This window comes from Dioscorea cayenensis, chromosome 5 (genome assembly GCF_009730915.1).
Source record: "Dioscorea cayenensis subsp. rotundata cultivar TDr96_F1 chromosome 5, TDr96_F1_v2_PseudoChromosome.rev07_lg8_w22 25.fasta, whole genome shotgun sequence".
Classification (NCBI taxonomy): domain Eukaryota; kingdom Viridiplantae; phylum Streptophyta; class Magnoliopsida; order Dioscoreales; family Dioscoreaceae; genus Dioscorea; species Dioscorea cayenensis.
The window spans coordinates 5313845-5327606 of NC_052475.1; positions in this window are offsets into that span (position 1 = coordinate 5313845).

Here is a 13762-nt window from a genome sequence, read left to right on the forward strand (position 1 = left end):
CATATATGTTGGATTATAACCCCATGACGGTAAGTTCCTTTGCTAAGTAATTATGGAGAGATAAAAAATATGATTGTTCTCACAGAAGATCTATACTAAGATAAGTAACAGTTTCAGGTCATAATTAACAGTAAATAAATATTATTGTGGGTTATGGAAAATTAGTTTTAGAATCTCGGAAAGAGAGCCTTCATATGTATTTTCCATGTCAGAGAGTTGGACATTGACGTTTAATATTGTCCGTTACTATGAGCCTCGGTTATACAATGAATATGGAAAATAAGGAGTTTCAAATAAATGTGATGGCTCCAGTCACTTTAAATCTCTCCTAATTTATGGCCAACTATATATACATTTATATATAGCATACAAAGCTATTAACATATTCTTATTTGGATTTCCATATACATTATCTTCTCTTTGTGTACGATTTATTAAACTGACCGAAAGAAAATGGATCTCATCACTCTGCATTTCCATGTAACCATGGTATCTGATTTTTATTAAAAATCAATAGTATGATTAATTAGTTATGGAAGAAATTTGAGCCATAGAAATGTCAAAAGTTTGTAAGTGGTCTATAAATTTGAGCCATAGAAATGTCAAAAGTTTGTAAGTGGTCTATTCAGAATTGCCAACCCTGCATTAGCTTGCAACTGCTCGCTTGCTCTTATTATCATATATGAAGAATTTTCAAAGTTTTTATTGACTTGATCGCATTGTAGTCTCCGTCTAGCTCTGTGTATAGTAGACTTGTCGCATATTTGCATGGATAGAGAGTTCTTTTAAAATGAAATTTTAGTTTAATGGTAGTCATGAGTATATATAGGCTTATATATGGGCATATAAATGGTGTATTTTTTTTTTTTATTTTTTTTTTGATAAATAGATGACAAGCACCGCTTATTTAAGGATAGTAAGAGACGCCCACGTGAGGTTAATACTTTTATATACGTGTGCCATCACTTGACATGAGTTATGGAGTTTGATCTCAGATCCTTCTCAAAAAGAACACCCTATGAAAGAATATGATGCCACTAGATCAGAACGTCGTTGGCATATAAATAATGCATTACTTTTTTTTTTTTAAAAGATATATTACCTGTTTTTGCTACTCATTATATTAAGTGGTAATAATTAGCATTTCGTTTTAGGAGGTAGTAATGCCAACTTTACACAGGTAAGTAAACTCTAAACGATGCACGATAATTTTATAATATTATTTGTAAGGAGGCTAGATTGAAAAACCCAATTTTTGTTTATGATATAAAGTTTATTTATTATTTTTATGAAAAAAATAATTAATATTCTCCTTTAAAAACAAGAGTTTATTATTTTTCAATTTTTTTCAGTCATAAAAATTAGTTTTTAGAATTTAAGAAGAGGTATCTTCACCCATATTTTTCCACATTAGAATTTAAGAGTGCTTGACATCGACACTTAACATTGTTCATTGATATAAGCCTACTTTTTTATTGAATATGGAAAATTAGTAGTATTTAACAAATGTGAAGGTTTGGTCACCCAAAATCTCTCCTTAATTTTAGCTAATTATATATATTTATATGAATAATATATAAAGCAATTAACATATTCTTATTTGATTTTCCATAGAATTTAGGCCCTTTTGAATAAAATTTATTAAAATTCAAAGAAAATGAATCGGTAGATCTACATGTTAACATAGCAATGGTATTTCATTTTATTAAATTAAAAAAAATCAATTGGATATTATGAAAATTTGAGATATAGAAATATCAAAAGATGGCAGCATTAGCATGATCTAGTGGTATAGCACTTTGGTAGTAAGGGCGTGTTTGGTTCGCCGAATTAGAGCCAGTGGGTCTAAACAGTGACTTCCATAGAACTTCCTTGTGTTTGGTTCACTCGAAGTGGACACCGAACCTGGTGATTTGACAAGTTCCAAAACCAACCACTTCACCCTGACCACTCGGGATAAAAACCCTCAAGTGTGATTTTGAAGCATTTCACTTCCTTCACATGGCGTCACGTGATTATGTTGGAATTACCCCCATCTTTCCCCACCCCGTGCCACTTCCGAGCTCTCTTCTAGGGTTTCTCTCCGCCTCCACTCACCGATCTCTCCATCTTGTCTTCGCCGAGCATCACCATCTCTCTATCACCACCATCCCTCCCTCTCCTCCGTAATTATGCTTTTCTTGTTCGCCAGACTGCTCGTGATCTAACTCGATAGACATCTTTCCTCCGAGAAATGGATGCAAACGATACTATTTGGCTCTTTTTCCCTTTCGTTCTCGCCTGCACTATCTTGTTCTTTGTTTTCCATTTTTGATTGTGTTGTTTCTCAAGTTTTTTTCGGATGATATTATGATTGTGTCTAATGTTTTTCGTGGTTTTTTTCCTTTCCCGATCTTGTGTTTCTTGCAGATCCGCTGTAAAAATGTTTTTTTGTTTTTAGTTGTTGTTGATTTTGGGTTTATATATCAAGTTTCTTATCTTCGCTTTTTGTCGAGATGATGTTTTATTTTTCGAGACAGTAGCTTCATTTAATTAAGGTTTTTTTTAAAATTTTGATTTATTTCGCTGTGGATCTTCATATGCCGTAAATATTTTCCATACATTTTTGTTATATTTTGTTGCAGTTCTTCAAGCCATATATGTTTTTCCCCATTTACCATGCCACTTTGGGCTTTTTCGCTCAGTGGTTTCTCCAGTGCCTCTTGCATCCCCGCCTATGGTTTCTCTCCTCCGATAAATGGGTCTCGAGCGATGCTATTTTTGGATTTATCCTTTTTCCCTGTTGCTTGTAGCTTGTCCGCTTTTTACCCATTTTTCATTTTGTTGTTCCATTAAGCTTTTTCGGATGATGCGCTTGTGCCTACTATTTTTTTCAGATGGGTTTTCCTCTCTCGATCTTGTTTTTTTCTTCCAAATCGCAAGAATACATTTTATTTATTTCTTGTTCATGCTAGTTTATTTGTTAGGTATATTTGTTATCATCAAATTTTTGTCACTATGGTATTTTGTTTTCAGATCGCAGCTTCATTTAATTAAGTTAAGTTTATTTTTGATTTATATCACTGCTATCTTCATATGTCGTAAATATTTCCTATAGATTTTTTTCCGTTATATTTGTTTGCGCTCTTCAAGCCATGAATTTATTTTGGCAATTTTGTTTATATATCGCTTCGCTTTATTTATGATTTATTTGTCAGCATAATATTCAATTTCTTATTCCCTTATCATAGCATGTTATTGTTCTACTGCTTTATAAACATCTTCATAGCATATTCTTCAATTGTTGTATTTTATTATTGATTTCTTATGTAATGTCGCTTTTACCTTATGCTATTCATATTCCTTGTGTTTTATTATTCTATTGTGTTATTCATAGCATGTTCCATAAATTGTTTTTATTTTATTATTCCGTTGTGTTCTTCAATTTGTTTATATACGCTTTCGCTTATTTCTGATTTATTTCTCGGCATAACATGCAATTTCTTATTCCTTATCATAGCTCTGTTATTGTTTTGTTGTTTATAAACATCTTCATAGCATGTTCTTCAATTGTTATGTTCTATTATTGATTTAATTATGTAATGTCGCTTTTACCTTTTGCTTTATTTATATTCCTTTGGGTTTTATGATTCTATTGTGTTATTCATAGCATGTTCCATAAATTGTTGTGTTTTATTATTCGTTGTGTTCTTCAATTTGTTTATATACGTTTCATTTATTTCTGATTTATTTCTCGGCATAACATGCAATTTCTTATTTTTTATCATAGCTTATTATTGTTCTATTGTTTATAAAACATCTTCATAGCATGTTCTTCAATTGTTGTGTTCTATTATTGATTTCCTTATGTAATGTCGCTTACCTTTGTGTTATTCATATTCCTTGTGTTTTTATTATTCTCATTGTGTTATTCATAGCATGCTCCATAAATTGTTGTGTTTTATTATTCTGTTGTGTTCTTCAATTTGTTTATACATGTTTCGTTTATTTCTGATTTATTTCTAAGATAACATGCAATTTCTTATTCCTTATCATAGCTTGTTATTGTTCAGCTTGTTTATATACTTACCTAGATTGATAATTTGAACCAGTGGTTTATAGTTCATATAAAGTCATTGGTCTCGACTTTGCCATTGGTTTTTGAGGCCCCGGCTCCGGGTCCAAGAATCTTTATACCTTTTGGTATAGAGAACATTGCACTTTGACTTGGAGAACACGAACCTAAGTTCCTATGTCAAAAACCCCTTGCATGCAGTGGTTTCGATTTTTTTCTTTATAACGAGTTTTCTGTCTTTGTTCAAGAATAAGAATTGGGAATTTATTTTATTATTCTAGTTGTGTTATTCATAGCATGTTCCATAAATTGTTGTGTTTTATTATTCTGTTGTGTTCTTCACTTTGTTTATATCACGCTTTCGCTTTATTTCCCGATTTATTTCTGGCATTGATTTCATTATGTATTGATAGCATGATCTGGACTGTTTAAATGTTGTTGTCCTTAAAGATCTTCATGATATTCAATGAATACCTTTCAATCTAATCATATTCTCATCGCTTTTACATTTATGCGTTATTCATAAATGATTTTGTTATGTTATTGGTAATTTGTTTATATATGTTTCATTTATTTCGATTTATTTTCGCATAATATGCAATTTCTTATTCTGTATCATATCATGTTATTGTTACTAGCCGTCAATTCTTGACTGGTGTGTACCGAATTCAGTTAGTAGTTGCATGTTCATATCAATAACGTTATCCTTAATTATGTAGATGGATAGTCGGATTGTTAATGCACCGTGTAAGGTCAGCTGCTGCCACGCTCACTACCATTGTTGTGGTTGTTGCTTGCCTAATTAAGGATATGCATGTCTCTAGACAAGGGAGAAGTAAGGAACCATCCATGTTTCGAGACTTGACTAGGGAAAAACATATGGAGCGTATTTTAAGGAGTGGTTGTGACTATTGTGTGAGCTATCTTAGGATGGATGTAGGTCCTTTTATGCATCTAGCATTGATCATGCGTGACAAGCACCTCTTTCGAGGACACGACGATATATTTGTCGAGGAACAGTTAGCATGTTCTTGCATATTGTTGGTCACAATACCAAAAATAGGACCATGAGAATTGAATTTGTTAGATCTGGGGAAACGATTAGTCGATATTTTAATTGCGTGCTCGAGTCAGTTTTTGTGTCATTCTAGATGATTTTGTACATTCTCCTAGAACCAATTATCACTCAGAAATTTAATGTAACCCCAATTGGTATCCATTTTTCAAAGTAAGTAAATTTGACATATAACATAAATTTAATGATTTCCCTTAATCATTCGCTCCATGTTCCTTCATATACTTTTCTCGTGTAGGGATCAGATAGGTTTGTTAGAGCGGGATGCATATTGATGTGTCCGCCCCCCTTCAAGAAATACCTACATTTTCGTGGTCGTAAAGGCCCAACCCAAAATGTGTTGGGACTGCCGTGAACCCCACGACTTGCGCTCACTTACGTGTTGGCGGATTGGGAGAGATCGTGAATGACTTTCCTGTTCTAAAAGATGCACTAGCAAGACAACAACTCGAAGGATTAAATTGATAGAAGGTAGGAAACCGAATATTAGTGGATTAAAAATATTACAAGAACGACCGATTGACATGTGTCATTATTGTAGGGATATATTATCTTGTAGATGCCGGGTTATACCACTATACGAGGGGTTTATAGCATCTGTATCAAGGTGTTAGGTTTCACTTGAAAGAGCATAGTGGAAGGGCACCAACAAATTCGAAGGAATTGTTCAACCTTCGACACTCGATGCTACAGTCTAGTGTAGAGCGCTCTTTCGCAATCTTGAAAAATCGTTTCAAGATTTTACATCATGCCCTTTATTCCCTTTCGGGACACAGGTTAAGTTGGTTCTTGCATGTTGCATATTGCATAATTATATAGCAGTGTGTCGACCCAAACGATATGTTGTTGCATGAAGGAAGCACACAACATGATGACCAAATCATGTCATCACAACCCCGATCACACTAAGAACAACGGGAAGAGAATCGTGCAATGGATTGAACTTAGAGACAAGATGGTGAACGACTCGGATGATTTATAGTGGTTTTGTGTGATTATCACAAGATTGCTTTTGTTAAGCGTAGTAATCGTGAACATCTTTATCGTTGCCTATTTGCTTTGGCTGCAATTTTTTTTTTTGCATAGGTTTGTTTCATTACACTAGCATGTCTGGACTACATGTTATCATTAAATGCTTCAATTGTTCTTGAGTTGTTTTTTTCACCTTCGATTATTTCCATGATTCCCTTGTTATTTCGTGTTTTTTTCCATGCTTTTAAAGTTTCATAGTTTCTTTTCTTTTTCCATGATTCACTTGTTTTCTGGAATCCTAATTCCATGTTATGTTCGTGTCATGACATAATCTAGTTTTTACATATTCAACTGTCTCGCTATCAATTCCATTTTTTTATATTCAATGTAGATTGGTATATCATTGTATCATCATAATTCGTCTTATGCTATTACTTCCAATTTTTGAGTGCTATTAATCCCATTTTTATATTCAATGTAGATTGGTATATCATTGTATCATCATAATTCTATCTTCGTATTACTCCCATCCTGAAGACTGTATCATTCTATCTTCCGCTATTACTTCCAATTTTTTTCTATATCATTGTATCATCATATTTACGTCTTCTGCTTTTTCATGCTTTACAGTGACATAGTTTCTTTTCTTTTTTCATGATTTCACTTGTTTTCTGAATTCCTAATTCCATGTAAAGTTAGTGTCATGATATAATCTTGATTACTACATACAATTGTCTGCTATTAATCCCATTTTTATTCAATGTTGCAAATGTTACGTTGGTGTCATGATATAATCAAGCAGCAGTTTACAATAGATAGATATAATCAAGCAGCAGTTTCTTTTCTTTTTCCTTGATTTACTTGTTTCAAAATTTCTTTTTCCATGGTTGCCTGCCTTCTTGTCCACATATTTCATTCGCTTTCATAATATGAATATATTTGTGTATGGTTCTGCACAAGCAGCAGTTTACAACAGATAGATATAAGAATCTTACATAATAACAATTTTCCAATAGAATTCCAACTAGTATGGAGGGTATTGAGTGTGCAACTGAGAAGTCATCATCAAAAGCTTTTGGCAGCAAGCGCGGTACCCCTAATAAGCGATGGAAGGCTGAATACAATAGTTTCTTGATCCCACTTCTCTGATGAACAAGTAAGAAAAGGGCTAAATGTGACAAATCATTCAAACAAGTGCATTTGTCTTCTTTTCGCTATCGTCATCAATTATAGGTTCAATCATCGAGGTCAGTGCCAAGAATGTTGAAAATCATTATCGAACTTTGAAATCACAATACACTGAGATAAAGAAAGTGAGAGATCTCAGTGGTGCAGGTTGGGATGATGCCACGAAGACCACCACCTTTGATCCCATGGTTGCAATAACCTATGTCAAGGTAACATGGTCCAACTTTATCGGTAATATTAGTATGATAAAAAGCATGTTTATATGTGTACTTTTGTTGTGTATGCCATCGTAATATAGACCCACCCGACAGTGAAGCCTTTTTAAACAAAACCAATTGAACATTATGAGGCATTGCAGGATTATATGTGGCGAGGACATTGCAGCAGGGCACGCATGCGACTTCGTGTTCATTGATTTGGGGATAACTCGGAACATGAAGCCAACAATATGAACAACTTTGATGAAGGACCAATAGAACAGCCAAGCGATGATGATGTCGATGCGAACTCTACCCCACCTGTTGTAAGCAGCCTTGCCACATCATCTACCCCAAGGTCACAACGTTCAAGTAGGGGTTCAAAAAATCCTTTAATGATGGGTGATCTCATTGTTGTGGTGGGAGAAATGGCATCTCGCCATTAAGAACCCCACCCTAACCGGGATGTAGAACTTGTATGTGAAGGTTATGGAGGTTGATGGTTTTCAAAAGAAGGAACTTGTTCGATTGTTTGATTTTTCTACAATTTTTGTGAGATTGAGGCAAGAGGATTCATAGTGAAGGACAAGGATATGAGGTAGGATTGGATTGGAAATTTTTCTATCTAGGATGGATTGTTTTTAAGACCTACCTCTGCGTTTGCCCTCACTTAATCGATCCCTACTTCTAGTACCTAGTTATTTTTAGTGCATGTTTGTGCATTTCATGCATCATGACTGACTCATGTTTTTGAGATGGATGATCGTAGCATAGGGACGCTTGCTTTGGTTGCATCCATTCATGTATTTCTTATGTTTTGGCTTTTCGCATCTCATGTTGTCATGTGGTCGTGTCTTTCATGAACTTGTTGACATGTGTATGTTTATCTCGCACCTACTAATCTTTTTATGCTACTCTGCATGGTTTGGATATATGTGTGTTTCTCACTAACATGTCTTTCTTTGTTTTTCTTTTGTGGTTTGGATTTCAGGTTAGGATAGGATGGCAATGATGAAAAGCAATTTGTGACATTGCACTGAGGCACAGTTCTATAATATGACACAAAAGTACAAATTGGAGCACTGGCGGTGCAAAATGAGGGGCACTGCGATGCAAATCTTTTGCAACCATTAAGCATCTGATTTGCTTCAATGTCAAGGTAGCATTAAATTGGTGTTCTTGTTTCAATTGTCTGAGTGTCGAGGATTTTGTATGGTTTTTGTATTATTTTATTTTCAGGTTTTAAATGATTTTCCATGATATTATTTGTGTTTAACCGATTTATATAAGTGTGGCGAGGCAATCAGGAGGTATAGAGTGCCACCATTGCAGCCACCTTGTATAGCTTTTGGCTTCTTCGGTTGTTTTTACAAGATAGAACATGTGCCTATGAATGTGCTTATTGTCGCTCTTGCTACTGCCTGAGCCATGCCAAGCTTTTCTTTCATCACTGCTCAGAAGAATTATAGAACTGCATGAAGTTCAGACTTACAGGAAGGCATCATCAATGTTAATATGAACATGCTGGCCTACCCAGGTACTTTTTTGCTTAAGATGTTACCTATTTATGATGTTTTGTGCAAACATTTTGTGTAAGAGGTGCTTGCTTTACTATATGTCTTGGTTTGTTTTGTGGATGCTGGATGCTGTTTAAGCAACAAGTCATGATCTCACAATGGTTCTTAGATTTCAAATAAAAAACATGGGAGTTTCTTTGGTTGATGTTTGATGCTAACTACTCAATGCTTCTAAATTAGAACATAAGAAATTTTTAGATATTCCTGCTTAAAGTTGTTAACTATTGTATTACTCTAAAATTTTTAGATATTGTTCTTAAGTTAGAACTTGTGAAATTTTTAGATATTTCAAATAAAAATTGTTGTATTACTCTGAAACTTGTTCTTGTACCTTATATACGGTGAAAATTATGTTTGAGTTTGAACTTCGAAGAGAGTTATTTCCTGATCAATATTGGATTCCCTATTGACTCTAGAATGTATCTGACTTGCTAATTGGGTTCCCTATGCATTTTTTCAATTTTCAGAATGTAATTGCAGCCACCTTGTATAGTTTATGGTCACTTTGATTGTTTTTATAAATAGAACAGTGCCAATAAATGTGCTTATTGTCACTCTTGCTATTACCTGAGCCATGCCAAGAAGACAGGACTTGCTTTGGTTCAACAGCGGTCAAACATGTAAGTATTTATCTGCTTTATATAACTCATTTGATTAATAATAACTCACATGAACACATTATGATATTCTCTTTATCATGTATAGGTTATTGGCACTTGTTATATTCGTATTCTTTCGACACACGGCAAATATGGTGTGTTGTTGTCCAATTCGTATTGGAGTGTACATGTTCATATAATTTTGTTTTTGTTTTTTTTAGCCATTCATGTAAGCTGACAGTATACCAGTTGAATGTTAATCTAGATTCTGGATTATGGTGTGTTGGTCTCCAGTTCTTTTTGGGATGTGAATGTTGAATCTAGATTCTGGATTATGTATTGAAATGTAATAAAATTGATTCATATTGAAGGAAGTGAATGTTGCAACCTTTGTTGTTTGTTGTCAATATTTAAAAATAGTGATGTAAATTAACTCTGGAATATTTTGCATATTGGGAAGTGTAAGAATATATCTTGTTTATAATATTGATTTTTTGTGGACGTTAACATTACTATATGGGTGATTAAAAGGTTTGTTAAAAAAGTTTGATAGATAATATTTACTTAGGATTGATCTTAAAAATCTGCAGGTTGGAAGTTTAATCTTGTGATTACCTTTTTGCAAGTCGCTTTTATATATATATAAAAACACAAAGGTTGAAAAGATCATATTGTAAAAAGAAATAATTAAAAATTATTTCAAAGCAATTATTATTTAAAGATCATATTAATAAAAACAAAAAAAATTAAAAAAAAGTATATAAGTCTTATACATGCCTTAATTTTCGGGTTATAAGTAAAGAAAACAAAATTAATTCAATTAAAAATTGTAGAGTTAAAATTAATCCAATCTATCATTATAAAACTATAATGTTTTGTAAATAATTAATTAACATTATAATATGTTAATAAACAATATTACATTTAAAAAGCATTTATAACCTATATAACAAATATGGGGTAACCTCATCCCATCCCGAAGTGGTAATCATAACCCCACTTCGGTGTTACCAAACGCAAGGAACTACTGAAGTGATCTTTTTTAGATTTTCACTTCCACCATCCAAACACCTGAAGTGATTACTGAAGTGACAATTTCCCTCTCAACCAAACACATGGAAGTCAAGACTTCCAACTGAAATCCACACTTCCACCGAAGTGGTGTTTTCAGACTTCCCCCACTTCGGTCACTCATTTCCTAACCAAACACACCCTAAATGGGTAGGCATGAGTTTGAAATCCTAAGCCTGTAGTACTATAAAAGTAATGTCCATTGATCGTGATTGTACTGTACAAGAACTAATCATTCATTGTTACTAAATGGGAAGGCATGGGGTCATTCATTGTTATTTTAATGAATGGACAAGGGGTATTTATCATTTTGGGGTTATGATGTATGATATATTATCTTAAGCACATGTGGCATGATAGAGATGTAAGTGTACATGTCGATCGCGTAATAAAGTGTGCGCAAATGCAGAGTGTCAGTCCACAGGGAAAAATGTGAATACTAGTAATAACCCTAATCCTGAAAAATAGTTTAAGTAATAAAACGTTGTGTGAGTGAACAAAAGAAAACAAAAAACAAGAAATATATAAAAAACAGGAGGGATTCAGAAGAAGAAACGATGTCGGGGCATAGCATCCCTCTAGAGGTATGAAGTGCAGGATGAAGGTTGTTTATGCATCCAATCCTAATTGAATAGAGAGGTTTCTAAATTTATACTAAATCCTGATTTCTCAGACAAAGGGTAATTTAATAAGTGTAGAGCGATATAGACATCCACACAATCGCATTAACACTCTATGAAACCTCACTGTGAGCTAATGACAATTTCTTAAGTAGATAATTTCCCCAAAAGAGATTACCCTTATAAGTAGAGATGCGATTTCTCAAAAATCTACTCCACATGATTGCAAAGAGCATGAAGATTATCACTAACTCACTCGGAAGGATTGCAAGGGGCGAAGTCTCTAAAAATACCCTAACTAGAGGTGTACTCACAATCATCTCGAATTGCAACATGTCTATGCTAGGTGGGAATTTCTTCTCATCACTTAGTACATCAAACATGATAGCTAGGGCTTTCGTCTCATTAGCAACCAAACATTTAAACACACAATTAGATTTAAATAGAAATGATCGCAATTAAGAAAAAATAATTAAAGTAACAAAGATACAATAACCAATATCAAAATATAAACCCGAGAGTTCAACAATGCCAAAACATCTAAAAATTAGCCCTCCATTAATAGAGGGCAAGCATTTAAGATACAAATAATAGGAGGAAACATGAAAGCCATGAAAACCCCTACTCAATCGTGCTCGATGAAGAATCGCCTGGAGAAGCCATCGAAGCTTCTCTTCACGCCGCCAAGGTGGGCTTGACGGCTACAATCTTAAATCCCCTTGAATATGGATCCAAATCTCCCTTTAAATCACCCTTTCAGTGCTAGGGATCTAGCTCCTATCTTCCCTAACTTCGCCTCCAAGAATCAGCCAAGAAAAACCAAGAATAACCCTAAAAATCCTTATAAGTTTTATTTATACCCATCTTCTTACGGGTTGCTTACGTGCATAAGGACGTGTCCATAAGGGAGCTGGAGAAGATGGTCACAAGTCTTATTTACAGGCATCTTTACAGGCGTAAACTGTAGTTATAACTTCACTGTTTTGCTTCTTGCGACCGCCCTTACGGGCGTAAGCTGTAGTCATAAGCTCCTCTAAATGGTCCTTACAGGCATCCTTACAGGCGTAAACCTTACCCATAAGATCCTCTGAATTGGCTCTGAATCCCTCTTACGGGTATAAACATGCCTGCAACGTCCTTTGGAATTGACTTACAGCCGTAAGGTTAGCTGTAAGCTGGCAGTAAGCCACCCAGTTTGCCTTGTCCTTATTCCATGATGCCGTGAAAGCTCCAACTTCATCGTTTGAGGTCTGAAATGCTTCTTTCGGTTCTTTCTCATCTTGAAATACTGCCCTAAGCTTGAGAATGTGAAACACACTAAATTTAGCATCAAATTCTATAATATGGTTCTAATACATGTCGAATGAGTGCACAAAGTGATATAAAATAAATGCATGTTGTACACTCATCAAATTCCCTCACACTTAAGCTTTTGCTTGTCCTCAAGTCAAAGTAAAACATTACAAACCGAGTGGAGAAAGTGCAAGACATCGGGTGCTCAAAAATTGTGGAATTTTACAAGCGGGTTCGAGTTTCAACAATCAAGAATGCTAAAAACTTCAAGTTCCAAAAAAATAGTGAACACTCTATCCAAGACTCTCATTACGTGTGTGTTACAACTCTCTAATTCACTTTTTAACCCTAGAGGACTTCAAAAAGCAAAAAAATTCACAAACAACTTCTTATTTGCAAGGTGGTAGCTTCACACGACTCCTAAGGTAGCCCTTTACCGTGAGCCCTCATCGAGTATCTTTCACACTTTTAAGAGAGGTAGATCTTTCCACATCTTTTATCAAAAATACGGTAGCTTTCACTCACTTAAAGAGATAGCTCTTTCTCTCGTTGGGCCATACATAGTATCCAACTTATTGAGAGTAGCTTCACACTTCTAATAGGGGTAGCCCTTTTCATTCGTCAACTTTTTCTTGCTCTCTTTTCTTTTCAAAACAAATTCTTTCAAATTAGCAAAAAAAAAAAATTTCAATTCAATTACAAGAAGTACAATGAATAAAACTAAAAAAAGTTCAATGCAGTCTAAGTTGCTACAATAGAGAAGTTATATGCTCTAATTAGGTGAATCGCCAAGAATAGAGTGCACACTAAAAAAAATAGAACTAAAAATGTAACAAACTCACATGTATCCACCCTAATACTAAGAAACTCCCACTATATTACAAATGCACCATTACAAGTCAAACTTGGCATGTAAAAAAGTTAATAATGAAACTTAAACCCCTCCCCCATACTTAATTTATACATTGTCCTCAATGTGTGTAAATATAAGCATGGAAGGCAATGTAAAAAAAATAGGGGGTGAGTGGAATACAATTATTTCCCCAGTTCAATTTGGAGAGTTCATTGATGCTTGCAACAGTCCTAGTGCGTCTAGTTGAGGTGCCATAGCAGTGG